The sequence below is a fragment of the Manis javanica genome, chromosome 12, assembly GCF_040802235.1.
Source record: "Manis javanica isolate MJ-LG chromosome 12, MJ_LKY, whole genome shotgun sequence".
NCBI lineage: Eukaryota > Metazoa > Chordata > Mammalia > Pholidota > Manidae > Manis > Manis javanica.
The window spans coordinates 5,920,955-5,948,945 of NC_133167.1; the positions used below are offsets into that span (position 1 = coordinate 5,920,955).

General features: G+C 44.8%; 3 pseudogenes; all 3 read right to left on the reverse strand.

Moving 5' to 3' along the window:
• Window positions 1–1,171: 1,171 nt before the first annotated feature.
• On the reverse strand, window positions 1,172–7,981 carry LOC140844916 (UDP-glucuronosyltransferase 1A1 pseudogene; annotated as a pseudogene).
• Window positions 7,982–11,315: 3,334 nt separating this feature from the next.
• Window positions 11,316–13,742, reverse strand: LOC140844914 (UDP-glucuronosyltransferase 1A3 pseudogene; annotated as a pseudogene).
• A 3,689-nt stretch (window positions 13,743–17,431) lies between these two features.
• Window positions 17,432–27,074, reverse strand: LOC140844915 (UDP-glucuronosyltransferase 1A1 pseudogene; annotated as a pseudogene).
• Between the last annotated feature and the right edge of the window lie 917 nt (window positions 27,075–27,991).

The window sequence follows — 27,991 nt, forward strand, 5'->3', positions numbered from 1 at the left end:
GTGCCTTAATCAGGCAATAAGGCAGAAAACTTTCTTCAGAATCCTGCATAAAGGACTCAGGCTGGAGCTCCTGCTGCTGGGGGATCAAGGCCCTGAGAAGGCAGTCATCACCAGGAGAGCAGACCCATGAAACAGAGATGGAAAATGGATCTTGGTGCCATGGTTTGATCCCTACAGCAAGCCGCACCTAGCCAGATATCCCCTGAGATTTTCCCAATATTTGAGTCAATAAAATTGCAAGCAACAGAAAGTCCTCCAAGAAATTCATTGAGTCCAGAATATCATGGGGGTGCCCAAAGAGCTAATGTGATCATAGGTTGTATCGATCCTATTGAATGAGTGGGGTCAAGTCCAGCTCTCTTATTCACTGGTCAATTTAATAAAAATAAACACACCCATATGAAGATGTTTAAATGACCCATTAACAAGAGAAATGCAAATTCAAATAAATGAGATACTTCTCACCTATTGGACTGACAAGAACCTAAGGTCTGAAAGTAAGTGTGGGCAAGAATATGAAGAAAAGGTGCACATGTACATTGCTGGAGGGAGAATAACTTATTAATATTTATTGACACTTAAAATGTGGTTGACCAAGCAAGTCCATTTCCTGGCATTGACCCTCTGGAAAGCCCCCTAAGGGGCACAATGAAGCATATTCAAAGATGTTTTTTGTACTATGCTCAAACAAAAATAAACAGCACCTCACAGAGCAGGAGAATGTATTTGTAACACCCGATAACCACCAAAGAACTCATATCCAGATTATGTAAGTAACTCTTACAAGCAGACAGACCACCCAGTACAACAATGGGCGAGACTTGAATAAGCAAAAACACATATACCAATAAACATAAGAAGAGATCCTCAACATTGTTAGTTGTATAGTTAAACAATACCTTCAGTGATCAGGTAAATACCGAGCAAAATTATGAGATACCATTGCACACTTACTGAACCAGCAAAAACTTTTAAATCTGACAGTGCTAAGCAAAGGCAAGGATGTCAGCAAACAGGAACTGTCCTACAAGTTGGATGAAGATTTAAACATGTACAACCACTTTGGAAAAGGTTGCTCACTATGATTTTTAATCAAAGATATATATACGCCACAACGCAGTGGCTCTGCCCCTAGCTATATACTCTAACAACACCCATGCAATGTAAACAAATGGCCATTGTACCATTGTCCACTATTGTCAAAAGCTGGATCCAACCCAGTGTCCGTAAACAGTAGAATGTGTGAATGAAATCCCAGTGTATTCATGTGATGGACTGCTATTCAGAACTGAAAACTTATGCACCGTAACTTGCAAGAACACACAACACGCATTTCTCAAACACAGCAAGATAAAGCAAGATAAAAAAATTAATACAACATGATTATATTTACATAAAGTACCCAAACAAGGAAAGTTCATCTGTGTTATTTAGAGATGCCCAGATGGCAAAACCACAGAGAAGTAAGGAAATAATCTTCAGAGAAGCTGGAGTAGGTAGGAAGGGTGTGATAGCGAGCAGGTACCCAGGGCAGATGTCTGCATATTGGCGCTATTTCTTGACTGTTATAAGGCGCAGGATACCCACTTCATATTAGCTTAATAAAATGTGCATATATATTTTTCATACTTTTCTGTGTGTTCTATTTTCTAGTCTCTAAAAATCGAAAAACATGGTATTTCTCACAGACACTTTTGTATTTATTCAACTCCACAAATATGTGACAGGCACCATGCTAGGTACAAAGGATGTACAATTGACCCTTGAACAATGCAGGGATTAGGGACACTGACCCCCCACACAGTAAAAATACTTGTATAAATTTTGACTCCCCAAAAACTCAATTATTAATAGATTACTGTTGACCCAAAGCCTTACTGATAACATATATAGTCTATCAACACACACTTTGTATATGTGTTATACACTGTATTACAATAACATAATCTAGAAAAAAGAACATCTTTTTTTAATTGCTAACAACCTCTAAAAATTATTCCAATATTTTTATTGAAAAAAATCCATGTATAAGGAGACGTGCACAGTTCAAACCAATGCTGTTCAAAAATCAACTGTACAGGAATACAAGATCTATCCCTGCCTTTAGGAGAAATTTAATAAACAAATCACATAAGTGCAACAAGATATGGTCTACTAAAGACATGAATACATCATTAGGGACACATGAATAAAAGAACAACTTGTTTGTAGAAGGACACATTTTAGGCAGAGGAATCAACTTCAGCAAAGAACAGCATACTGGGGGTAGTCGGGGAACAGTATGTAGCCTAGTGTTCAAAACAGCTCAGAGAGAATATACTGACTGCCACCCACAAGCCAGGCACTAGCTAAGTATACAAAGATGCCCAAGACATGGTCACTGTCCTAAAGTAGGTGTGTGCAGACACAATGGGCATGTGATCAGTCCTGGGAGAAGAGGCCTCCTGGCCAAAATAGCTGAGCTGGGCCTTGGTGCAACTTAAACATGTTTGTGGGAGGTAGGAGAGAAAACTAAATATATATATGTCATAGATTATTTGTATATCTTGGCTATCATGAATAATGCTGCAATGAACATGGGAGTGTAGATATCTCTCTGAGGCGTGATTTCATTTCCTGTGGATATATATTCAGAAGTGGGATTGTTGGATCATATGGTAGTTCTACCTTTAACTTTTTGAGGAAACTCCATACTGTTTTCCACAGTAGCTGAACCAATTTACTTTCCCACCAACAGTGCACAAGGGTTCCCTTTTCTCCGCATCTTCTTCAACACTTGTTATCTCTTGTCTCTTGTAACAGCCATCCTAAGAAGTTTGAGGTTATATCTCATTGTGGTTTTGATTTGCATTTCCCTGATGATTAGTGATGTTAAGCATCTTTTCAAGTACCTCCTGGCCATTTTTAATGTCAATAATATTCTGATACCAAGGCCAGACAAGAGCCTCATAAAAACTAAAACTACAGGCCAATCTTTTTTTTACTAGAATTCTGTTTTATTTATTGTAATATTTTTCCTTTTTTGTAATTAAGGTGCCATTGATATAAACCTTTTTTAATTTAATTTTTTTTGTTTTGGTATCATTAATATATCATTACATGAGCAACAATGTGGTTACTAGATTCCCCCCATTATCAAACCCCCACACATACCCCATTACAGTCACTGTCCATCAGTGTCTTAAGATGCTGCAGAGACACTACTTGTCTTGTCTGTGCTATGCTGCCTTCCCCGTGCCCCCTCACCCTCATTATGTGTGCTCATCGTAAGGCCCCTTATTCCCCTTATAAGTCAATATATGTTTTAAAGGCCTTAACAAAATAGTATCAAGCCAAATCCCACAGCAGACAGAGATTATACACTATGATCAAGAGTGATTATCCCAGGAACACAAGGTTGGTTTCAACCTTGAAATAATTCATGTAACATACATATCATTAGATTAAAGGACAAACAACATACATTTATCTATATCAACAGACAAAAAGTATTGGACAAAATCCAGCACCTTGTATGATAAGAACATTCAACAAACTAGAAAGAGATGGGCATTTCCTCAATCAAGTATTCTTGGCATCTATAAAAAAAACCTCCCCAGAATGTTTACTGGGGAGACATTGGAATCCTCTCCCCCTAAGATCAGGGACAAGACAAGGATGTCCTGCCTTCCTACACTTATTCAATGTTGTACTGGAGGTTCTGCACAGGGGATCAGGCAAAAAGAAGAGATAAGCTCATCCAGATGGTAAAGGGGAAATTCAAGTATCTCTATTTGCAGATGACATGGTCCTAAGAAATCCACTGAAAAAAAAAGACTTAGAAGAAATAAACAATTTCAGCAAGGTTACAAGATACAAGATCAATATGCAAAATCAATTGTATTTCTGGAATTGAATGTTCAGAAATAAACCCTCACATTTACAGTCAAATGATTATCCACAAGAGCCCCAAGATAATTCAAAGGGGAAAGAAGAGTCTTTTCAACAAATGGCACTGAAAAAAGTGGCTATCCATGTGCAAAATAATTTTAAAACAACTATATCCTTATCTCATACCATACACAAAAGTTAACCCAAAATTGATGATAGGCCTAAATATAAGAGCCAAAACTACCAAAATATTACAAGGAAACATATGCAAAAGTCTTGACCTATGACAACAAGAGCACAACGATGAAAGAATAGATTGTTGTTGATCAAAATTTAAAATTTTGTGCTTCAAAGATACCATTAAAAAAGTGAAAAGGAAACCCACAAAACAGGAGAAAAATACTTCACATATAATTGGTAAAAAGATTGCACCTAGAATACATAGAGTATACTCTAAAAACTCAGTGTTGGATTATGAATTTGCCCATGCACAGAACCTGGGAGAGACTGAAGAAAGAGACGGGCTTCTCCAGTTTGATAGGTAGCAGCTTTAATAAGCAAGAGAATTGACTTGGCTTGGCTTGGGTGGCCCCAAGACCAGCAGATCCCCGAACTCACCCATCAAATCTTAATCTTATGTAGAGGCCTTAGCTGGGCTCAGTCAGGTATACTACCCAGACATTCCCAGCAACACCTTCTCTCTCAAGGCTAAGTGCTCGGAACAGCTCCCACAGTGGGAACGGCAGGTAAAGCACACATTCCAAGGACAGAGACTCAGGGGGTGGAGAGAGGAGCCTCTGACTGCCCAGGTCCAGCTCATGTATCGGCTGTTGGTCAGCCCCTCTCAGTGACCTCCTCCAACACATGCACACTTACAGACAAGCCCTTCTATGTTGAATAGAATTTCTAGGAGGCACAACCATCTCCAAAGTTTAACATTTCAAAGTGGAAGTGAAACACAATTGTTTTCTTTTGGGTCCTCCATGATGATGCCAGAAATATTTCTCTTTAACACCTCTCCACCTTGGCCATGCTGACTAGCTTTTTCCCTTTGATCTGAGATGTGCCCGTTGGTTGGGTAATCTTTCACCTCTTCCTTTTCCTCTATCTTAACAAGAATCATTAATGGTTTTCTATAGCATTAGGTTTTCTCATTTTGCCTTCAGAAAATCAACACCTCCTTCTTCCTTACGCAGACCACGCCAGCCACACAGTTGTCCAATAGGCCACTGGGGTCAGAATCTTAGTGCCAGGGAATCCGCAGGGGCCACCAGATCTCTATGAAACAGGGGAGGACTCAGAGCACCAAGGACAGGGTCTGGTCATGCAGCGGTCTAGTGGAGGCATCCACCCAGTGCCTGATTTCTCACTTGGTATACTTCCTGTCACCCGAGGTTTCTCCTTGTCATGACATTTTCATGATCACTTAAAACACAAATCACACTGGAGACACCCTGGGAAGAAGATCCAACGTTCTCCCAGGGTGACGGTAGATCCTTATTAGGAGTCAGACTGGCATCTGGAAAGCACCGGGGATGCCAGCAGATCCTTCAGCAATAGTTGAAGAATAAACAAATGAATACCCACTGAAATATCACTTCTACAGAGAACGTTTTGCAACTCCTCATCCGAAGAAGCCGCTTCTGCTATTCTCTGTCACCTGTGTTGAGATTTGGAAGAGGATGTGAATGCTACTTTTTGCGCACTGTAAATTCTGTAGGGAAATAAATTAGCATGTAACTGTTGTATTGAGTGTGACTCATGCCCAGTGTCAGTACTTGACTGTCTGGTTATTTAGTTATTAGAACCCAAGATACTGCAGGATCCAGTTTTCTATCAGAATATCTAAAAACTGGAGCTTAAACCTGGACCATACAGGCAAATTTCCCTGTCAGAATCTATAAATGTACATAAATAAAGAATTATTTCAACAATCTGGGAATCACACGTGCCTGACCTAACCCAGGGCAAGGTGCAAGCAGCACATATTTGTTTTCTGCAAGGTACCCTGGTCCCAACGCTCTGTGCTTATAGCATTTAACCCTTGTGGCATTTAACTGATTACTCTCTCCTGGAGCACACAAAGTAAAATGCCCAAATGATACTGTCTCAATGTGTCCCATACAAAGAAATAACCCAGAAGATGATGCCAAAGACAGATATAAATTACAAATCAGACCCAGGAGACGTGCAAGATAGAAATTAACAAAAGAGAACACTTGAGAGTGTCTCAGCCTGCTCATTCAGCATTTATCTGTGGCAAGTTCGTTTCTCCAAAATACTTGCAAGAATATAAACTTGTAAAGATCCCACTCACATACACACCCGAGAGAGTGGATTATGGCTGTTGCAGTTGATCCCACCAACAAAAATCATATTGGGCATCACGGGCCTGGGGTAATCCTTCACAAAGTCACCTCTGAGAATCCAGATAGATGAAGAGCTCATAAGGTCCTGGACAGTCACATCTCGCTGAAGGACTTGTGAGGCAAGCGGTTCATACGGGGAATAAGCCACATTGCACAGCAAGTTCTCTGAGAAGGCGATGAGCATGTTCTTCACCCTCTGCAGGAAGGTCATGCGATCTGAGTTCAGGGACAGAGCCCTGGGCACATAGGATGGAGGGTTGGGACACTGGGTACCCTGAAAATCCAGGCCGCACGGCAGGGCATTTGAGAAGAACACAGCAGGCAGAGCCAAGTACTGGGCGACAATGGGCCCGCAAGGAAGGAAAGGGTCTGTAAGCACGACATCGAAGCGGCTTTCCACCAGGGAGGCCATCAGCTCCTTGTTGTGCAGTAAATAGGAGCAGGCGGACAGGAGGAGAGCAGAGTCCTTTTTGATTCTCTTGTATGTTTTGACCACACACCACAGGAAATGCTCGTTCTCAAAAATGTTGTGCCCAAGACTGGTAACAGTCTCCTCCAGGTCCTGCCTTTGGTATGGCACAGGGTACGTATTCAAGGTGTAAAACGCTCCTTTTTTAATGTGCATGGAGGCCTCAGGCGCTGTGACGACTATGTCATGTCCCCTCTCCTGCAGCTGCTGGAGGACCCCAAGCAAGCTCAGCCAGTGGCTGCCGTCCATGGGGACCAACAACAGCTTCCCACCCTGGGACACAATGGGGCCAAGCACGCACAGCAGCAGGCCCAGGACCAGCGGCCGTGGACCCTGGGATCCTGCCGCCATGTTGCCCTGTCACCAAGCCTTTCGCCTCCCAGAGGTGTGCCCTGTTCTACTTCCACGGCGCAAGCACTAATCGATGCACCAAGTTACTGTTTGACCGTGTCACGTGGCTGTAGCTGTCAGATGAAGATGACAGGAAGATTTCTTTTAGAGATAAGGAGGGCAGAGCGTCACTGGATATCTTAATAGGCAAAAAGAATAATTCAGATGGAAAAATTTTTCAGATGAAAGAACCTCAGCTCCCATTCATGAATGAACAGAAGGCAAAGCATCTCCAGCATCTTTGAATCCATTAAATTCGTTATTTCCAGGGACCAAGAGAATGTTGCCCAAGCAGAGAAAAGGCTATGTAAGGACAAAGTAGACTTCCTCTCCAGAAACGAAATAGAAATATGAATATGCCTTTTAGAAAGAAAAGAACATGCCATTGGAAGCCCACCTTTGGCCCATGGAAACCTTTACGAACGTCCTTCTCTGCAATGCACTCAGGGCTCTGTACGAACAGAGCAACAATTTTTTTTTATTCATTCAGCCAACAAATATATATTGTGTGCAGCACAGCCCTGGGCCTGGTGGCTCCACCAGAGGCCATCACAGATGAGTCCCTTCCTTCTCAGAACTCATGCTCCATCACAAGAGTCAGATTGACAATTTAAACTAACAAACACATGGGAAGGAAATGAGGGGAGGGGAAGCCCACCTGAGTACGCATGCTCAGAAGGCCTTTCCCAGGACAGAGCTGTGTTCATTCACAGAGGCAGGGAGAGAACACTTGGTAAATAAGAAAGTAAAACAGATGAGCAAGCAAAAGTAAGTTAAACTATACTCGTCACACAGACCCGGGGAAAGAAAACATTTGGGAAATTCTGGGGACTGAATTTCCCAAATGGGCTGAAGCAAAGGGGAAAATGGGCAAAACAAGAGGAAAAGTACTTAGTAAGCATTTACTCTATGCCAAAGACGGTGCTAAGCGGTTCACAACAAATCTTCTGTAATCCCCTAAAACCACCCTGTGAAGGGAAATGCTATTATTCCCATTTTACAAATGAAGACACAGAGAGACAAAGCAATTTGCCAGAGGCCTGCACTTACTAGGTGGTGGAGCTGAGATCCCGCCCCGGGGTTTCAGAGACTAGAGACCCTAGAGACCTGGCCCTTCACTGTAATTGCCCATGGCCTCCAGCAAGGCCCAGACAGTAGCACTGAGGCCAGGGCCAAAATTTACAACCAGCTACAAGTCAAAAGCAAAACTGTGATCCCCACCATCATCACCCAGGTGAAATACATGGAGCATCTCACTTTCCGTTTGGGATTCATTGCCATTCTCTACAAGCCTAGAATGAAAGCACAGATCTAAATATTTTGACCATGGACATCACTGGCCACCCAGTCATTGGGGACCTGTTAGGAGGGTTGTGGAGAAACTGCTAACTTTAAAGCTTTGATGTCCTGGGGGGCACGGTCAGAGGGCCTGTCTCATTCTGGAACATCCTGGGACTTAGTATATGTAGGTGGAGTCCCTTTTCCCTGTGCCACCGTCCTTCCTCCTCAGTCCTCCTGTCTTGCATGTGCTTCCACACACTGCACATACGTGCATATGCCCCCACACCTGCATTCTGAAGCTCCCCACCCCATCCCACAAGCTGGCCATTCTCCAGGACCAACGTGCTGGGTGAGCAGAAGAGAGGAAGCAACGCTGATTCTCACTGGTGTGCTCTTATCTGCAGTCCTGAAATTCACAGTCCAGTTAAACACCAAGGGGGATGACTCTCTGAAGCCTCAGTGTCATGAGAGTTCACCTGCAGATTACACAGAGTAAACGGGCTGTAAACACACAGTCACCACGGTAATGAGTTTATGACCTTCCTGCCTCACGCAGAGTTGTAAAACTTTGTGAGGCCTCTGTGCACCTGGGCACTTTGGGGTCACAGCTCTGCCTTACAAGGAGGGCGCCGAGGTGCTGTCCAAGGATCTGCAGACAGTAAACACCTAGTAACGCTTTTGTGTGCTTTGTGACTTCCCTTCTCCCTTTGCTCTGGGCCCCATGTCCAAGCAAGCAAGTGCTGAATCTGGGTCATTCTACCACTGTCTCTGGCCCAGCTGCCAAGGTCCTGTTTCAAGATCTCAGCCTTTAACACCATCTACCCCTATCCCCCTGATTCCCTGCACCAGCTGACCCTGTGTGGACCCACCCCTCCAGCTCCCCTGAAACCTTGGTCAGCAGCTTCCTAGGGCTCAGAGTGAAATTCAGACTCCTGGACCTGACTCTCCAAACTCCCTGGACGGGACTCCAGCCCTCCTGTCCAAGGCCTTTCCCCTCTCCAGCCCCTCCACTTGCTTGACCCTTGCCTCTGCCCCTTTGCCTCCAGTCCTTTGGGGTCACTTAACCTTCCCCAAGCAGGTTCTGCACTTTCCCACTTGGCTTTGCGCACAGTGGACTCTGCGACCAGTCAGCTCCCTGCTGCTGCTTACCATGTGCTTAGGAAGTGCCCCGTCCAGGGCTGAGGGTCTGTCAGGGTCACAGCAGCAGCTTGTTCTGGGTATTTACAGCACTCTTTTGGGGCCACTTTCCCTTTCTTCCTCTTAGAACTAAGTGACCTTTACTGGTGTTGCCTTACATGTCACCCTATATTCTCTGCTTTGATACATACACAGAATATACTGTCTCTGTCACCATATGTACATGTCAGATATTAGCAAATGCCAAAAAAAAAAACTGATCATGATACAGCGGTTTATTGGAAATAACCAGTGTACCCCATTGACCCATGGCGCTATGAACATGGCCTGCAAATTGGAATTATTTTGATATACGAGACCAGCAGTTCCCAAACATCGATCAGGGCACCGGGGATACCCAAGAATTTTTTCTGGGAATTTTGCAAGGTCAAAACTATTTCAGTAATAGTGATATTTGCCTTTTTCACTCTCATTCTATCCTAGGTGGACAGACAAGTATCCCAGTTTACGACATGAAATGGGATATAGCAACAGATTGAAAGCAGACACAGATATAAGAATCCCGCTCTCTTCTATTAAGCCAGAAATGCAAAATGAAGTCACTCTTGACTAAATTTTTCAGTTCTGAAAAGTATTTTCCCATAAAAAATATATCTGAAGTCAGCGTGTAATGGGTTTATTGTCAGGGAATTGCTTAGTGAATGTTTTTGATTGTTCTAATTTCTAACGGACTAAGTACTGATAGGTACAAGCCACATAAACAAAAGCAAAAGTGTCCCCAGGTCCAAAACGTTGGAAAACTGCCCTTGACAAATGATAGGACCGTCCTTGAACTCTGGATCAGATCGAACTCCCTCCCCTGGCTCTTCCCTGCAGCAGCGCCCAGGGTAAGCCTGACATAAAGCCTCCTTCAAGAGAATCATTTTCTAAGGCAGCCCTCACTCTATTCCCAGTTGGCTTTGGAGATCACGGCCGGCCAGGTGGGAGGAGCCCGCGTGGGCGGGTCTCGGGGTGGGCGGACTTCTGCTCCTGCGTGTAGACGTCACAGAGAGCCGCGCAGGGAGTGGGGCGAATCCCCAGTCGAGGCCTTCCGGGAGGCGGCCTGACCCCAGGGAGGCGGGCGCTGCGCCACAGGGGCGCCCTTCCCCGGCGGCCGGGCCGCGTCGCGCTCACGCCCGCCCGGATGCGGCCCTTGTGGAGCGCGTGGCCGCTGGGCCTCCCCGGCCGCCGACATGCTGGACCACTACCAGGTGCTGGGCGTGCCCCGCCGGGCCTCGCCGGAGGGCATCAGGAAGGCCGACCGCACACTGGCGCCCAAGTGGCTCCCCGACGGAAACCCTGGGAACAAGGAGGCGGCCGAGAGGAGATTCAAGCAAGCGGCGCAGGCCTACAAGGTGCTGTCAGATGCCCAGAAAAGGGACGACATCGACCGCCACAGCAAGACCTAAATATAAGACCGAAAACTAGAAAACTAGAAGAAAAGAGAGGTTGAAGAATCATGACATTAAATTTCCCAAGTGATTTCTTGAATATGACACCAAAAGTACAGATAATAAAGAAAATTAGATAATAAAGAAAATTAGACTTAATGAAATGAAAAAAAATTTTTTTTAATTTGTGTATTTAAAAAATCAACAGAGTAAAAAGCCTCTAACTTTGATCTTTCCTATTTGGAGAGAATTTCTACAAACTAGAGGAGTCACACATAAGAGCACACCAAACCAAAAGATAAGGAATGACGAAATCCCAAAGTGAGAAAGAGTTTAGTGGAAAATGATAACAGTTCACCTATAGTGTATAATACTTGAGAATTTAAGTGTAAATGATGTTCATGTTCCAAAAAAACTGGTATAAGCATATCTAAAGGTCTCCAGATGACATATCTTGTCCTGCTGGGCACCCTTTAAATAATCATAATAGATAATATTCATTGTGTGTTCATATTGACAATATTGAGGCTAAAATGATTAGGTCACTTGCCCATTCTGGTCATTCGGTTAGAAAAATGGGAGTGAGCATTTGAACCAATGCAGTTAACTCTACATAATATATTCACATAGAAAAAGTTAAAAGAGCAAAAATTCCTCTTTAAATGACTTCCTATTCAATTTTTATAAATCTAATAGAACATATATATTTTACAAGTGAATAAATGTATTGCATAAAGGAAAAAGAAAACCAAGTACAATTGATTCCTTGTGGCTTTGGCAAAAAGAAATGTGATGTAGAGTCCTTTGCAGTAATATTCACATTAATAAAAAGAGGTATACAGAAGTAAAACTACAAACACTATGAAAGATCTAGAGTCACAAAAGTTAGTACTAAGTGAACACAGCATAAATAGGCAAAAAAAGACGGCTAACTCAGTGGCTAAAGAAAACAGCTTCCAAAAGGCCTATTTCAATTAAACCCAAATATTCACGGTTAAAAGCTGCCTCTGACGCTATTTCCTCCCATGGAAGTTTACGGTGGGGTTGGGTGGGATTGGTGCTATGATCAGCCCCTTCTAAGGAGCCCGTCACCTTTTAGACTAATTTCATCGCTGTTCCCACCTTGAATGGGTTTACAGGCTCATAGTGTTATCTCTTCCCTAAGCCCTTCCACTCTCCTTCGATGACTTTAGCATCCCAAGGAGAAGAGCCATCTGATACGCAGTCCATCCCTGCGACGTCCCCGTATTACACGCCAGACACCAACTCTTGTCAGAAAACGTCTTGTCAGTGCAGCTCATCTCTGGAAAACTGGACTCAATTATTTCTTTCTCCCATCACAGAGCTCCCATCTTCCCCAGCATGGTCTCCCTTGCATTTAGTTTTTTGATCTCTGAAACTTCCGCTTCCTTTGGGTGTTTGTGTCTCCTGTGGTCATACCTTAGTCCCTTCCGAGATAGGACCGCTAACAACTATCAGGTCAACAAATGCAATGCGCTAGTTCCTCTATCCTCCTAATGAACACCCACAAGCAAAACACCCCGCTCGATCAGTTCCCAGTTCAATTTCCCTGCAGCTGCACAGCTGGAGAAGAGTGCACAGCCACGAAGACAGTGCCTTTACAAAAGGGACGATCTTGGTTGAATGACACCCTTGCTTGTCAGTCCTGCCATTGACCCTCCCTTGTGCCTCTCATTTTGCTTGGTGACCAATGCAGAGCTTTATTCCACCAGTGGAGGCACTTTAACAACTTCTCAAAGACTGTTAGAAGGATAATAAAAAGTAGAAATCTGTACAAAGATTGGTAGATAAGTAAGCACCTGGAAGAAAGGTTTAAAAAAAATGTGTTCCCCCTGGAACACTGATTGGAACTGATACAGACCTGAGATAATGGCTTCCTGTTGGCACAGTTTATGCCCCCAATGAAGGCCATGTTTGGCATGATCGGCCTGGGGTAGTCGAACACAAAGTCTGCTCTGAACAGCCACACCGATGCAGAGCCGAGAACATCCACCAGCGACACCTCTCTTTGAAGAATTTCAGAAGCAAGACTTGAATAAGGACCATAAGAAAATTGGCAAATGTGCATCAGAGCCAGAGGGTAGAGCATGTTCTTTACCCTTTGCAGGAATGTCATGTGGTCTGAATTTTGTGTTAAAAATCTAGGAATATATGAATAAGGGTTTGGGCACTGTGTGCCCTCAAAATCTAATTCACATGGAATGACACGCAAAAAATACACAGCAGGAATCGATAGGTACTCAGCCAGCAATGCCCCACATGGGAACACAGGATCGGTTAAAACCACATCAAAGGAGGTGTCGTTTAGGTGCCTGATCAAGTCCTTGTTATACAGCAGATCCTTACAAGATTTGTAAATAAGTTCACTAAAACTTTTCATTATTGTTGTAGATTTCCAAAATGTCTTCAGAAAATGTTGTCTTTCGAAAACCATTTGACGCTGGCTTAAGAAGAGGTCATCAAATTCATCCTGGGTGTATGGGACAGCATAGGTCTTCAGGGTGAAAAAGTCCTCTCCCTTGATATGCATATTCACCTCTGGCGCAAGGACCACTATTTGGTGGCCCCTGGCCTGGAGCGCCTGCACGGCCTTCTTCATGCTGAGCCAGTGGCTGCCCTCCGCGGGGAACACCAGCACCTTCCCGCCCTCGGCCCAGGGCCCAGCGCACAGGAAGAGCAACACCCCCGCCAGCACGGGCCCAGGAACCTGGAGTCCCGCGTTCATCTCGGCGGAAGCCGAAAGCAGCTCACTTCCCCGATCAGGCTGCGCCTCCTACATTTACTTTGTTTGTCTTCATTTTATCTTGGAGCCACTTAGCAGAATTGCATGTAATTGGAAGGCAGCGTGCCCTCCTTACATTAATCATTACAGAATAAATCTATTCCAGCCTTTCCCCTCTGGCCCTGCCCTTCTGCTTCCACCCAGAGAGAGATCAATCTGCCTTATCTTGGAAAACTCATTTGACTTTGCTGCTCTCTCGGGGAACATTCTAGTTCACTCTCTTGTTTTTCATCCAATTCCCAGAACAAGGCTGTGGACACCTGTCTCGTTTGATCACCTCCCACTTCTCTCTTAACCATGTTCTAAAGGGACTGAAAAATAGGATTTGGCCTGTGAGTAGGACAGAAACTGAGCCTTGGGAAAAACATACAGCTCCGTGGCTGGGACAGAAAGAGCATCCAGAGCAAGAGAGTGGACAACTTGGTGTTGGAAAGCAGCTAAGGAAACCAGGATCTGGCCTCCCAGCCTACCGAGAATGGTCACACCGAATGCTCCCTGCACAGTGGCAGCTAGGGTCACGTGGGAGGTGCCCTGGCATGCACATATTTGCCCGGGTGGGTTGGGGAGGGGCATCTGTTCTCAATGTGGATCCCTGATGGAGGTAACCTCCTCTCAAAGGGAAGCCTCAGCGTCTCCTGTCACGGGGGCCTGGGCAGGAGCTCTGAGGGGACACCAAGGCCCTCCTCCCAGCCATAACCTCTCTGCTCTGTGTGACTTAATTATAACTCCAGAACTCTTTACCCCCTTTCATGGGTAAGTAACACGGAGCCCATCCAGAAAATACATATAACTTTGCTAAGACAGCTTCCTTCAAATAGGGAGGGGGATGCTGGCTCCCTGGTTTTGTTCCTTTCCCATACAAGGACATCTCTTGTGATGTTCAGGGAAGAATCTGCCTCATTGGAGGCAGCTCTCCAGTATGGAAATATGTGGAGGAATCCTGAACTAGAGGCTTGATGAGGACCACACAAAGGTTTGCTGAAAACTCCATGTTGACCTCATAGAACAAAGTGCTGTTATCTAAAGCAAGAACTAGGCCAGGCAACCCTTAGCAATAATGCAGTAAGGCCAGAAAGCCCCTCCCCACAGGCCCTGCTCAGCGGGGACAGGAGGCAGACGTCCTCAGGCCTCAGATTGGGCCTTGTCTGAATTTCTTTTCTCCTGGATGCTAATGGTTCCAGTCTGCTACTGTTTAGGGATTGGGGTACCCAGGCCTTTATTACATCGTGCAGTTTATGCTCAGGCTTTCCTCCAAGGTCATTTACAGTCCTAACTCCTGATAAGGACGGGCTCCTCCAGAACAAGGAGAGCTATAAAATTTGTGGGTTCCTTTGGAGGGTGGGGCCCTGTGCAGTGGCATGGGTGGTGTGCCTATGAGGCTGGCCCTGCTCCAGAAAGCAACTCCACATGTGCTCAGCAAGAAGCTGACATCACCTTTTCCGGGGCACCTAGGGACGGTATGGGTGGGCTCCTCGGGCTGTCTTTCTCACCAAGTGTGCTGTTCTGTATCCACAGCATCTGCCATAGCTACGTCCTGGCCCAGGCCCCAGTGACAGGAGACGCTGAGGCTTCCCTTTGAGAGGAGGTTACCTCCATCAGGGATCCACATTGAGAACAGATGCCCCTCCCCAACCCACCCCGGGCAAATATGTGCATGCCAGGGCACCTCGCACGTGACCCTAGCTGCCACTGTGCAGGGAGCATTCGGTGTGACCATTCTCGGTAGGCTGGGAGGCCAGATCCTGGTTTCCTTAGCTGCTTTCCAACACCAAGTTGTCCACTCTCTTGCTCTGGATGCTCTTTCTGTCCCAGCCACGTAGCTGTATGTTTTTTCCAAGGCTCAGTTTCTGTCCTACTCACAGGCCAAATCCCATTTTTTTCAGTCCCAAATTCACTCAGACACACAGCCATGCAAAGCGGCTTCAATGTATAGGAGGGAAGCTGCTCGCGTGACGGTGAGTGGGAGGTGACGTTCGTTGCTGCGGAAGATGCTTTTCTTATCGTTAGCAAGGGAAGCGCCCCCGTTTCCAGACACCACCATACCTAGAGGCAGAAGCACCCAGCTCCTGGCTTTTTTTCCTTTGGTTTGGTGAAGAACTCGGAAGTCTCTGTCGTACAACGGCAACTGCAGTGGGCGCCTGTCAGACGGTGTCCCAGGGCACCATCTACAGCGTCCCTCACTGTGAATGTTTGCTGCGTGTTTACAACCCAACCCGACAGAAATACTACAAGCCAGCAGGAAGATGCGGCGTAGCTACCAGGGTGGTCATGGTGGCGGTGCCTTCTCTGCTCTGATTAAAGATACAAATCTAAATGGAATAAATGAAGAGGACGGAAAGATTTAACATTGTAACGCCCTTGATTTTTGTCTTAAATTGAACTACAAGATTCATGCAAACCCAAACAAAATCTCACTGGGATTTTTAACAAGACCAAAAAATATTTTCAAATTCACAAGGAAGCATTTCTGGCTTCTGGTAATAAAGGAATAGCTCCCATCAAAGCAATGCTCCCACAAATACGATTATAAATTCTTGCAAAAGGTTTTTTTAACATGCTGTCAAAAGGCACTACAGAACAATCAAAAGCAGGCAGAAATGGAAGGGGGGAAAGGAACAGTGGATGAAATGGGAGTGTGAGGGTAGCGGAGATCCAGAGAAGAATTTCCCTGCCCTTCTTAGCACCCTGTCTCAGGCTGCTGCCCTCACCTCTGCACAGGTCCTTCCCATTCACAGGGACACTGACCACATCCGATTTGTCCCCATGTAGGCAAAAAGTGGCCAGCCCCTCAGTCACCCCTAAATATAGTGAGGTCACACCACCCTGGGACAACAGGGCTGACAAGCCCCTGTGTTTCCACCCTGCCATTATGAGTGCCCTTGGCAACTGCGCTCTCTATACCGTACAATTGAGCCTAGTACCAGGCACTGGTTACCAAGGTAGGGCAGCAACTGCACATAGAAGTGCAAAGAACATCACTATGCCGGCCACTGGGAATAGAGGTCAAACACCTCTGCCCACTGCATCTTGTTCTCAGAGTCCCCAAGGACACAACCGAGCCCGGCCGAGCACCGGATGGAAGCGTGCCTTAGCCACGGAAGAGACACCGGAAGGTCCGCTCCGATGGAGGGCACTGGACCCCGCCGGCCAGCAGGTCTCTCCTGATCGCTGATGCAGAGCCATTTGCCTCCGTGCATCCCTCCTGCACCACAGTAGAAAGACCCCAGCCCGTTCCTCCAGAGGACATTTATAACAGCTGAGTGGGGAACCGCATGAGGGAGACTACCTTTACCGACAACCATTTTTTATGGCTTTTTCACCTATTATATCACCCCGCTAAAATTTGTTCCCAAGCGCTTTGCTGTCCCCTGCCAACCCCTGCATAGAGGCATGGAGATGGCAGGAAGCATTCATAATGGTAAGAGAAAAATATGACCTGGGAGACTTGTACAGTGTGCAAGGGCAGGAAGCAGGAGACTGAAAGGATAGAGGGGTTGTTCCCTTCCTCTAGGGTGGCTGTAACTGTGTCCAGAACTGGGGGACTTAGAACAACAGAAATGTATACATCTCACATTCTGAAGAGCAGAGTCCAAGTCAGGGGTCAGGCGGGCCACACTCCCACTGAACCCCTGAGGGGAGAGTCTTTTTATGCCTTTCCCAGCCCCTGGTGTTGGCTGTCGGTCCCCGGTGCTCCTTCAGTCACGTGGCTGTCTTCTCCCTGTGTGACTTCACATTATCTTCCTTCCATGCACAGCTGTCAACGTATCCAAGTTTCCCCTTTTTATAAGGACACAAGTCATATTGGATTAGGGCCCAACCTAATGACCTCATTTTAATGTGGTTTTTCTTCTGTAAAGACCTGCTTTGAAATACATCACATCCTGAAGTACTGGGAGTTAAGACTTCAATGCATCTTTTTTGTTAGAGCTAACAATTCAACCCATAACTAGGGAACAGTCAACACGGAGCTTGTATGCCAAACCAGACGCCTGGTGTTCATGCTGAAGGCTGGGGCAGTCACTGAAGAGGTGTTGCATAGCAGCCAGGTTTGTGTTTCTGAAGTACATCACTTGCAGAGAAGTAGGGAATGATTTAAGGGGTCCACCTGGACCCAGGGAGTCCTGTTCAGATGTCATTTATACAAGGTGAGAGCTTGAATCAAAAATGCAGCTGTATTGAGGCAGGGCAAATGTAAACGGCAGTTCACGGAAATGTCCACTAGGGGGTGCTCGCAGCAGACAGCCCAAAGGAGGGCCAGAGAACGCAGGGGCGGATCCACACACATTTACTGAAACTCTGAATAGGACACAGAGAACTATGTATGATACCGGATTTATAAGATAAACGATTAATGAAAAATCTGACATCTAAATACAAAACATCGTAAATTGTGTGCAGTGTGGAAAACCATTAGGAAATGATTCATCCCAGTAACCCCTCCTGGACTCTCACAGGCTCTTGGGGTGAGGCCCCACTCCCAGCTTTGGTATAGAGCATGTGACCTAGGCCTCAGCCCTTTGGCACTTCTCAAGCCTTTGGCCGGTGATTACTGCAGACGTGGACATGTGCCTTAATCAGGCAATAAGGCAGAAAACTTTCTTCAGAATCCTGCATAAAGGACTCAGGCTGGAGCTCCTGCTGCTGGGGGATCAAGGCCCTGAGAAGGCAGTCATCACCAGGAGAGCAGACCCACGAAACAGAGATGGAAAATGGATCTTGGTGCCATGGTTTGATCCCTACAGCAAGCCGCACCTAGCCAGATATCCCCTGAGATTTTCCCAATATTTGAGACAATAAAATTGCAAGCAACAGAAAGTCCTCCAAGAAATTCATTGAGTCCAGAATATCATGGGGGTGCCCAAAGAGCTAATGTGATCATAGGTTGTATCGATCCTATTGAATGAGTGGGGTCAAGTCCAGCTCTCTTATTCACTGGTCAATTTAATAAAAATAAACACACCCATATGAAGATGTTTAAATGACCCATTAACAAGAGAAATGCAAATTCAAATAAATGAGATACTTCTCACCTATTGGACTGACAAGAACCTAAGGTCTGAAAGTAAGTGTGGGCAAGAATATGAAGAAAAGGTGCACATGTACATTGCTGGAGGGAGAATAACTTATTAATATTTATTGACACTTAAAATGTGGTTGACCAAGCAAGTCCATTTCCTGGCATTGACCCTCTGGAAAGCCCCCTAAGGGGCACAATGAAGCATATTCAAAGATGTTTTTTGTACTATGCTCAAACAAAAATAAACAGCACCTCACAGAGCAGGAGAACGTATTTGTAACACCTGATAACCACCAAAGAACTCATATCCAGATTATGTAAGTAACTCTTACAAGCAGACAGACCACCCAGTACAACAATGGGTGAGACTTGAATAAGCAAAAACATATATACCAATAAACATAAGAAGAGATCCTCAACATTGTTAGTTGTATAGTTAAACAATACCTTCAGTGATCAGGTAAATACCGAGTAAAATTATGAGATACCATTGCACACTTACTGAACCAGCAAAAACTTTTAAATCTGACAGTGCTAAGCAAAGGCAAGGATGTCAGCAAACAGGAACTGTCCTACAAGTTGGATGAAGATTTAAACATGTACAACCACTTTGGAAAAGGTTGCTCACTATGATTTTTAATCAAAGATATATATACGCCACAACGCAGTGGCTCTGCCCCTAGCTATATACTCTAACAACACCCATGCAATGTAAACAAATGGCCGTTGTACCATTGTCCACTATTGTCAAAAGCTGGATCCAACCCAGTGTCCGTAAACAGTAGAATGTGTGAATGAAATCCCAGTGTATTCATGTGATGGACTGCTATTCAGAACTGAAAACTTATGCACCGTAACTTGCAAGAACACACAACACGCATTTCTCAAACACAGCAAGATAAAGCAAGATAAAAAAATTAATACAACATGATTATATTTACATAAAGTACCCAAACAAGGAAAGTTCATCTGTGTTATTTAGAGATGCCCAGATGGCAAAACCACAGAGAAGTAAGGAAATAATCTTCAGAGAAGCTGGAGTAGGTAGGAAGGGTGTGATAGCGAGCAGGTACCCAGGGCAGATGTCTGCATATTGGCGCTATTTCTTGACTGTTATAAGGCGCAGGATACCCACTTCATATTAGCTTAATAAAATGTGCATATATATTTTTCATACTTTTCTGTGTGTTCTATTTTCTAGTCTCTAAAAATCGAAAAACATGGTATTTCTCACAGACACTTTTGTATTTATTCAACTCCACAAATATGTGACAGGCACCATGCTAGGTACAAAGGATGTACAATTGACCCTTGAACAATGCAGGGATTAGGGACACTGACCCCCCACACAGTAAAAATACTTGTATAAATTTTGACTCCCCAAAAACTCAATTATTAATAGATTACTGTTGACCCAAAGCCTTACTGATAACATATATAGTCTATCAACACACACTTTGTATATGTGTTATACACTGTATTACAATAACATAATCTAGAAAAAAGAACATCTTTTTTTAATTGCTAACAACCTCTAAAAATTATTCCAATATTTTTATTGAAAAAAATCCATGTATAAGGAGACGTGCACAGTTCAAACCAATGCTGTTCAAAAATCAACTGTACAGGAATACAAGATCTATCCCTGCCTTTAGGAGAAATTTAATAAACAAATCACATAAGTGCAACAAGATATGGTCTACTAAAGACATGAATACATCATTAGGGACACATGAATAAAAGAACAACTTGTTTGTAGAAGGACACATTTTAGGCAGAGGAATCAACTTCAGCAAAGAACAGCATACTGGGGGTAGTCGGGGAACAGTATGTAGCCTAGTGTTCAAAACAGCTCAGAGAGAATATACTGACTGCCACCCACAAGCCAGGCACTAGCTAAGTATACAAAGATGCCCAAGACATGGTCACTGTCCTAAAGTAGGTGTGTGCAGACACAATGGGCATGTGATCAGTCCTGGGAGAAGAGGCCTCCTGGCCAAAATAGCTGAGCTGGGCCTTGGTGCAACTTAAACATGTTTGTGGGAGGTAGGAGAGAAAACTAAATATATATATGTCATAGATTATTTGTATATCTTGGCTATCATGAATAATGCTGCAATGAACATGGGAGTGTAGATATCTCTCTGAGGCGTGATTTCATTTCCTGTGGATATATATTCAGAAGTGGGATTGTTGGATCATATGGTAGTTCTACCTTTAACTTTTTGAGGAAACTCCATACTGTTTTCCACAGTAGCTGAACCAATTTACTTTCCCACCAACAGTGCACAAGGGTTCCCTTTTCTCCGCATCTTCTTCAACACTTGTTATCTCTTGTCTCTTGTAACAGCCATCCTAAGAAGTTTGAGGTTATATCTCATTGTGGTTTTGATTTGCATTTCCCTGATGATTAGTGATGTTAAGCATCTTTTCAAGTACCTCCTGGCCATTTTTAATGTCAATAATATTCTGATACCAAGGCCAGACAAGAGCCTCATAAAAACTAAAACTACAGGCCAATCTTTTTTTTACTAGAATTCTGTTTTATTTATTGTAATATTTTTCCTTTTTTGTAATTAAGGTGCCATTGATATAAACCTTTTTTAATTTAATTTTTTTTGTTTTGGTATCATTAATATATCATTACATGAGCAACAATGTGGTTACTAGATTCCCCCCATTATCAAACCCCCACACATACCCCATTACAGTCACTGTCCATCAGTGTATTAAGATGCTGCAGAGACACTACTTGTCTTGTCTGTGCTATGCTGCCTTCCCCGTGCCCCCTCACCCTCATTATGTGTGCTCATCGTAAGGCCCTTTATTCCCCTTATAAGTCAATATATGTTTTAAAGGCCTTAACAAAATAGTATCAAGCCAAATCCCACAGCAGACAGAGATTATACACTATGATCAAGAGTGATTATCCCAGGAACACAAGGTTGGTTTCAACCTTGAAATAATTCATGTAACATACATATCATTAGATTAAAGGACAAACAACATACATTTATCTATATCAACAGACAAAAAGTATTGGACAAAATCCAGCACCTTGTATGATAAGAACATTCAACAAACTAGAAAGAGATGGGCATTTCCTCAATCAAGTATTCTTGGCATCTATAAAAAAAACCTCCCCAGAATGTTTACTGGGGAGACATTGGAATCCTCTACCCCTAAGATCAGGGACAAGACAAGGATGTCCTGCCTTCCTACACTTATTCAATGTTGTACTGGAGGTTCTGCACAGGGGATCAGGCAAAAAGAAGAGATAAGCTCATCCAGATGGTAAAGGGGAAATTCAAGTATCTCTATTTGCAGATGACATGGTCCTAAGAAATCCACTGAAAAAAAAAGACTTAGAAGAAATAAACAATTTCAGCAAGGTTACAAGATACAAGATCAATATGCAAAATCAATTGTATTTCTGGAATTGAATGTTCAGAAATAAACCCTCACATTTACAGTCAAATGATTATCCACAAGAGCCCCAAGATAATTCAAAGGGGAAAGAAGAGTCTTTTCAACAAATGGCACTGAAAAAAGTGGCTATCCATGTGCAAAATAATTTTAAAACAACTATATCCTTATCTCATACCATACACAAAAGTTAACCCAAAATTGATGATAGGCCTAAATATAAGAGCCAAAAGTACCAAAATATTACAAGGAAACATATGCAAAAGTCTTGACCTATGACAACAAGAGCACAACGATGAAAGAATAGATTGTTGTTGATCAAAATTTAAAATTTTGTGCTTCAAAGATACCATTAAAAAAGTGAAAAGGAAACCCACAAAACAGGAGAAAAATACTTCACATATAATTGGTAAAAAGATTGCACCTAGAATACATAGAGTATACTCTAAAAACTCAGTGTTGGATTATGAATTTGCCCATGCACAGAACCTGGGAGAGACTGAAGAAAGAGACGGGCTTCTCCAGTTTGATAGGTAGCAGCTTTAATAAGCAAGAGAATTGACTTGGCTTGGCTTGGGTGGCCCCAAGACCAGCAGATCCCCGAACTCACCCATCAAATCTTAATCTTATGTAGAGGCCTTAGCTGGGCTCAGTCAGGTATACTACCCAGACATTCCCAGCAACACCTTCTCTCTCAAGGCTAAGTGCTCGGAACAGCTCCCACAGTGGGAACGGCAGGTAAAGCACACATTCCAAGGACAGAGACTCAGGGGGTGGAGAGAGGAGCCTCTGACTGCCCAGGTCCAGCTCATGTATCGGCTGTTGGTCAGCCCCTCTCAGTGACCTCCTCCAACACATGCACACTTACAGACAAGCCCTTCTATGTTGAATAGAATTTCTAGGAGGCACAACCATCTCCAAAGTTTAACATTTCAAAGTGGAAGTGAAACACAATTGTTTTCTTTTGGGTCCTCCATGATGATGCCAGAAATATTTCTCTTTAACACCTCTCCACCTTGGCCATGCTGACTAGCTTTTTCCCTTTGATCTGAGATGTGCCCGTTGGTTGGGTAATCTTTCACCTCTTCCTTTTCCTCTATCTTAACAAGAATCATTAATGGTTTTCTATAGCATTAGGTTTTCTCATTTTGCCTTCAGAAAATCAACACCTCCTTCTTCCTTACGCAGACCACGCCAGCCACACAGTTGTCCAATAGGCCACTGGGGTCAGAATCTTAGTGCCAGGGAATCCGCAGGGGCCACCAGATCTCTATGAAACAGGGGAGGACTCAGAGCACCAAGGACAGGGTCTGGTCATGCAGCAGTCTAGTGGAGGCATCCACCCAGTGCCTGATTTCTCACTTGGTATACTTCCTGTCACCCGAGGTTTCTCCTTGTCATGACATTTTCATGATCACTTAAAACACAAATCACACTGGAGACACCCTGGGAAGAAGATCCAACGTTCTCCCAGGGTGACGGTAGATCCTTATTAGGAGTCAGACTGGCATCTGGAAAGCACCGGGGATGCCAGCAGATCCTTCAGCAATAGTTGAAGAATAAACAAATGAATACCCACTGAAATATCACTTCTACAGAGAACGTTTTGCAACTCCTCATCCGAAGAAGCCGCTTCTGCTATTCTCTGTCACCTGTGTTGAGATTTGGAAGAGGATGTGAATGCTACTTTTTGCGCACTGTAAATTCTGTAGGGAAATAAATTAGCATGTAACTGTTGTATTGAGTGTGACTCATGCCCAGTGTCAGTACTTGACTGTCTGGTTATTTAGTTATTAGAACCCAAGATACTGCAGGATCCAGTTTTCTATCAGAATATCTAAAAACTGGAGCTTAAACCTGGACCATACAGGCAAATTTCCCTGTCAGAATCTATAAATGTACATAAATAAAGAATTATTTCAACAATCTGGGAATCACACGTGCCTGACCTAACCCAGGGCAAGGTGCAAGCAGCACATATTTGTTTTCTGCAAGGTACCCTGGTCCCAACGCTCTGTGCTTATAGCATTTAACCCTTGTGGCATTTAACTGATTACTCTCTCCTGGAGCACACAAAGTAAAATGCCCAAATGATACTGTCTCAATGTGTCCCATACAAAGAAATAACCCAGAAGATGATGCCAAAGACAGATATAAATTACAAATCAGACCCAGGAGACGTGCAAGATAGAAATTAACAAAAGAGAACACTTGAGAGTGTCTCAGCCTGCTCATTCAGCATTTATCTGTGGCAAGTTCGTTTCTCCAAAATACTTGCAAGAATATAAACTTGTAAAGATCCCACTCACATACACACCCGAGAGAGTGGATTATGGCTGTTGCAGTTGATCCCACCAACAAAAATCATATTGGGCATCACGGGCCTGGGGTAATCCTTCACAAAGTCACCTCTGAGAATCCAGATAGATGAAGAGCTCATAAGGTCCTGGACAGTCACATCTCGCTGAAGGACTTGTGAGGCAAGCGGTTCATACGGGGAATAAGCCACATTGCACAGCAAGTTCTCTGAGAAGGCGATGAGCATGTACTTCACCATCTGCAGGAAGGTCATGCGATCTGAGTTCAGGGACAGAGCCCTGGGCACATAGGATGGAGGGTTGGGACACTGGGTACCCTGAAAATCCAGGCCGCACGGCAGGGCATTTGAGAAGAACACAGCAGGCAGAGCCAAGTACTGGGCGACAATGGGCCCGCAAGGAAGGAAAGGGTCTGTAACCACGACATCGAAGCGGCTTTCCACCAGGGAGGCCATCAGCTCCTTGTTGTGCAGTAAATAGGAGCAGGCGGACAGGAGGAGAGCAGAGTCCTTTTTGATTCTCTTGTATGTTTTGACCACACGCCACAGGAAATGCTCGTTCTCAAAAATGTTGTGCCCAAGACTGGTAACAGTCTCCTCCAGGTCCTGCCTTTGGTATGGCACAGGGTACGTATTCAAGGTGTAAAACGCTCCTTCTTTAATGTGCATGGAGGCCTCAGGCGCTGTGACGACTATGTCATGTCCCCTCTCCTGCAGCTGCTGGAGGACCCCAAGCAAGCTCAGCCAGTGGCTGCTGTCCATGGGGACCAACAACAGCTTCCCACCCTGGGACACAATGGGGCCAAGCACGCACAGCAGCAGGCCCAGGACCAGCGGCCGTGGACCCTGGGATCCTGCCGCCATGTTGCCCTGTCACCAAGCCTTTCGCCTCCCAGAGGTGTGCCCTGTTCTACTTCCACGGCGCAAGCACTAATCGATGCACCAAGTTACTGTTTGACCGTGTCACGTGGCTGTAGCTGTCAGATGAAGATGACAGGAAGATTTCTTTTAGAGATAAGGAGGGCAGAGCGTCACTGGATATCTTAATAGGCAAAAAGAATAATTCAGATGGAAAAATTTTTCAGATGAAAGAACCTCAGCTCCCATTCATGAATGAACAGAAGGCAAAGCATCTCCAGCATCTTTGAATCCATTAAATTCGTTATTTCCAGGGACCAAGAGAATGTTGCCCAAGCAGAGAAAAGGCTATGTAAGGACAAAGTAGACTTCCTCTCCAGAAACGAAATAGAAATATGAATATGCCTTTTAGAAAGAAAAGAACATGCCATTGGAAGCCCACCTTTGGCCCATGGAAACCTTTACGAACGTCCTTCTCTGCAATGCACTCAGGGCTCTGTACGAACAGAGCAACAATTTTTTTTTATTCATTCAGCCAACAAATATATATTGTGTGCAGCACAGCCCTGGGCCTGGTGGCTCCACCAGAGGCCATCACAGATGAGTCCCTTCCTTCTCAGAACTCATGCTCCATCACAAGAGTCAGATTGACAATTTAAACTAACAAACACATGGGAAGGAAATGAGGGGAGGGGAAGCCCACCTGAGTACGCATGCTCAGAAGGCCTTTCCCAGGACAGAGCTGTGTTCATTCACAGAGGCAGGGAGAGAACACTTGGTAAATAAGAAAGTAAAACAGATGAGCAAGCAAAAGTAAGTTAAACTATACTCGTCACACAGACCCGGGGAAAGAAAACATTTGGGAAATTCTGGGGACTGAATTTCCCAAATGGGCTGAAGCAAAGGGGAAAATGGGCAAAAATGAGAGGAAATGTATTTACTAAGCATTTACTCTATGCCAAAGATGGTGCTAAGCGGTTCACAACAAATCTTCTGTAATCCCCTAAAACCACCCTGTGAAGGGAAATGCTATTATTCCCATTTTACAAATGAAGACACAGAGAGACAAAGCAATTTGCCAGAGGCCTGCACTTACTAGGTGGTGGAGCTGAGATCCCGCCCCGGGGTTTCAGAGACTAGAGACCCTAGAGACCTGGCCCTTCACTGTAACTGCCCATGGCCTCCAGCAAGGCCCAGACAGTAGCACTGAGGCCAGGGCCAAAATTTACAACCAGCTACAAGTCAAAACCAACACTGTGATCCCCACCATCATCACCCAGGTGAAATACATGGAGCATCTCACTTTCCATTTGGGATTCATTGCCATTCTCTACAAGCCTAGAATGAAAGCACAGATCTAAATATTTTGACCATGGACATCACTGACCACCCAGTGATTGGGGACCTGTTAGGAGGGTTGTGGAGAAACTGCTAACTTTAAAGCTTTGATGTCCTGGGGGGCACGGTCAGAGGGCCTGTCTCATTCTGGAACATTCTGGTACTTAGTATATGTAGGTGGAGTCCCTTTTCCCTGTGCCACCATCCTTCCTCCTCAGTCCTCCTGTCTTGCATGTGCTTCCACACACTGCACATACGTGCATATGCCCCCACACCTGCATTCTGAAGCTCCCCACCCCATCCCACAAGCTGGCCATTCTCCAGGACCAACATGCTGGGTGAGCAGAAAAGAGGAAGCAATGCTGATTCTCACTGGTGCGCTCTTATCTGCAGTCCTGAAATTCACAGTCCAGTTAAACACCAAGGGGGATGACTCTCTGAAGCCTCAGTGTCATGAGAGTTCACCTGCAGATTACACAGAGTAAACGGGCTGTAAACACACAGTCACCACGGTAATGAGTTTATGACCTTCCTGCCTCACGCAGAGTTGTAAAACTTTGTGAGGCCTCTGTGCACCTGGGCACTTTGGGGTCACAGCTCTGCCTTACAAGGAGGGCGCCGAGGTGCTGTCCAAGGATCTGCAGACAGTAAACACCTAGTAACGCTTTTGTGTGCTTTGTGACTTCCCTTCTCCCTTTGCTCTGGGCCCCATGTCCAAGCAAGCAAGTGCTGAATCTGGGTCATTCTACCACTGTCTCCAGCCCAGCTGCCATGGTCCTGTTTCAAGACCTCAGCCTTTAAAACCATCAACCCCTATCCCCCTGATTCCCGGCACCAGCTGACCCTGTGTGGACCCACCCGTCCAGCTCCCCTGAAACCTTGGTCAGCAGCTTCCTAGGGCTCAGAGTGAAATTCAGACTCCTGGACCTGACTCTCCAAACTCCCTGGACGGGACTCCAGCCCTCCTGTCCAAGGCCTTTCCCCTCTCCAGCCCCTCCACTTGCTTGACCCTTACCTCTGCCCCTTTGACTCCAGTCTTTTGGGGTCACTTAACCTTCCCCAAGCAGGTTCTGCGCTTTCCCACTTGGCTTTGCGCACAGTGGACTCTGCGACCAGTCAGCTCCCTGCTGCTGCTTACCATGTGCTTAGGAAGTGCCCCGTCCAGGGCTGAGGGTCTCTCAGGGTCACGGCAGCAGCTTGTTCTGGGGATTTACAGCACTCTTTTGGGGCCACTTTCCCTTTCTTCCTCTTAGAACTAAGTGACCTTTACTGGTGTTGCCTTACAT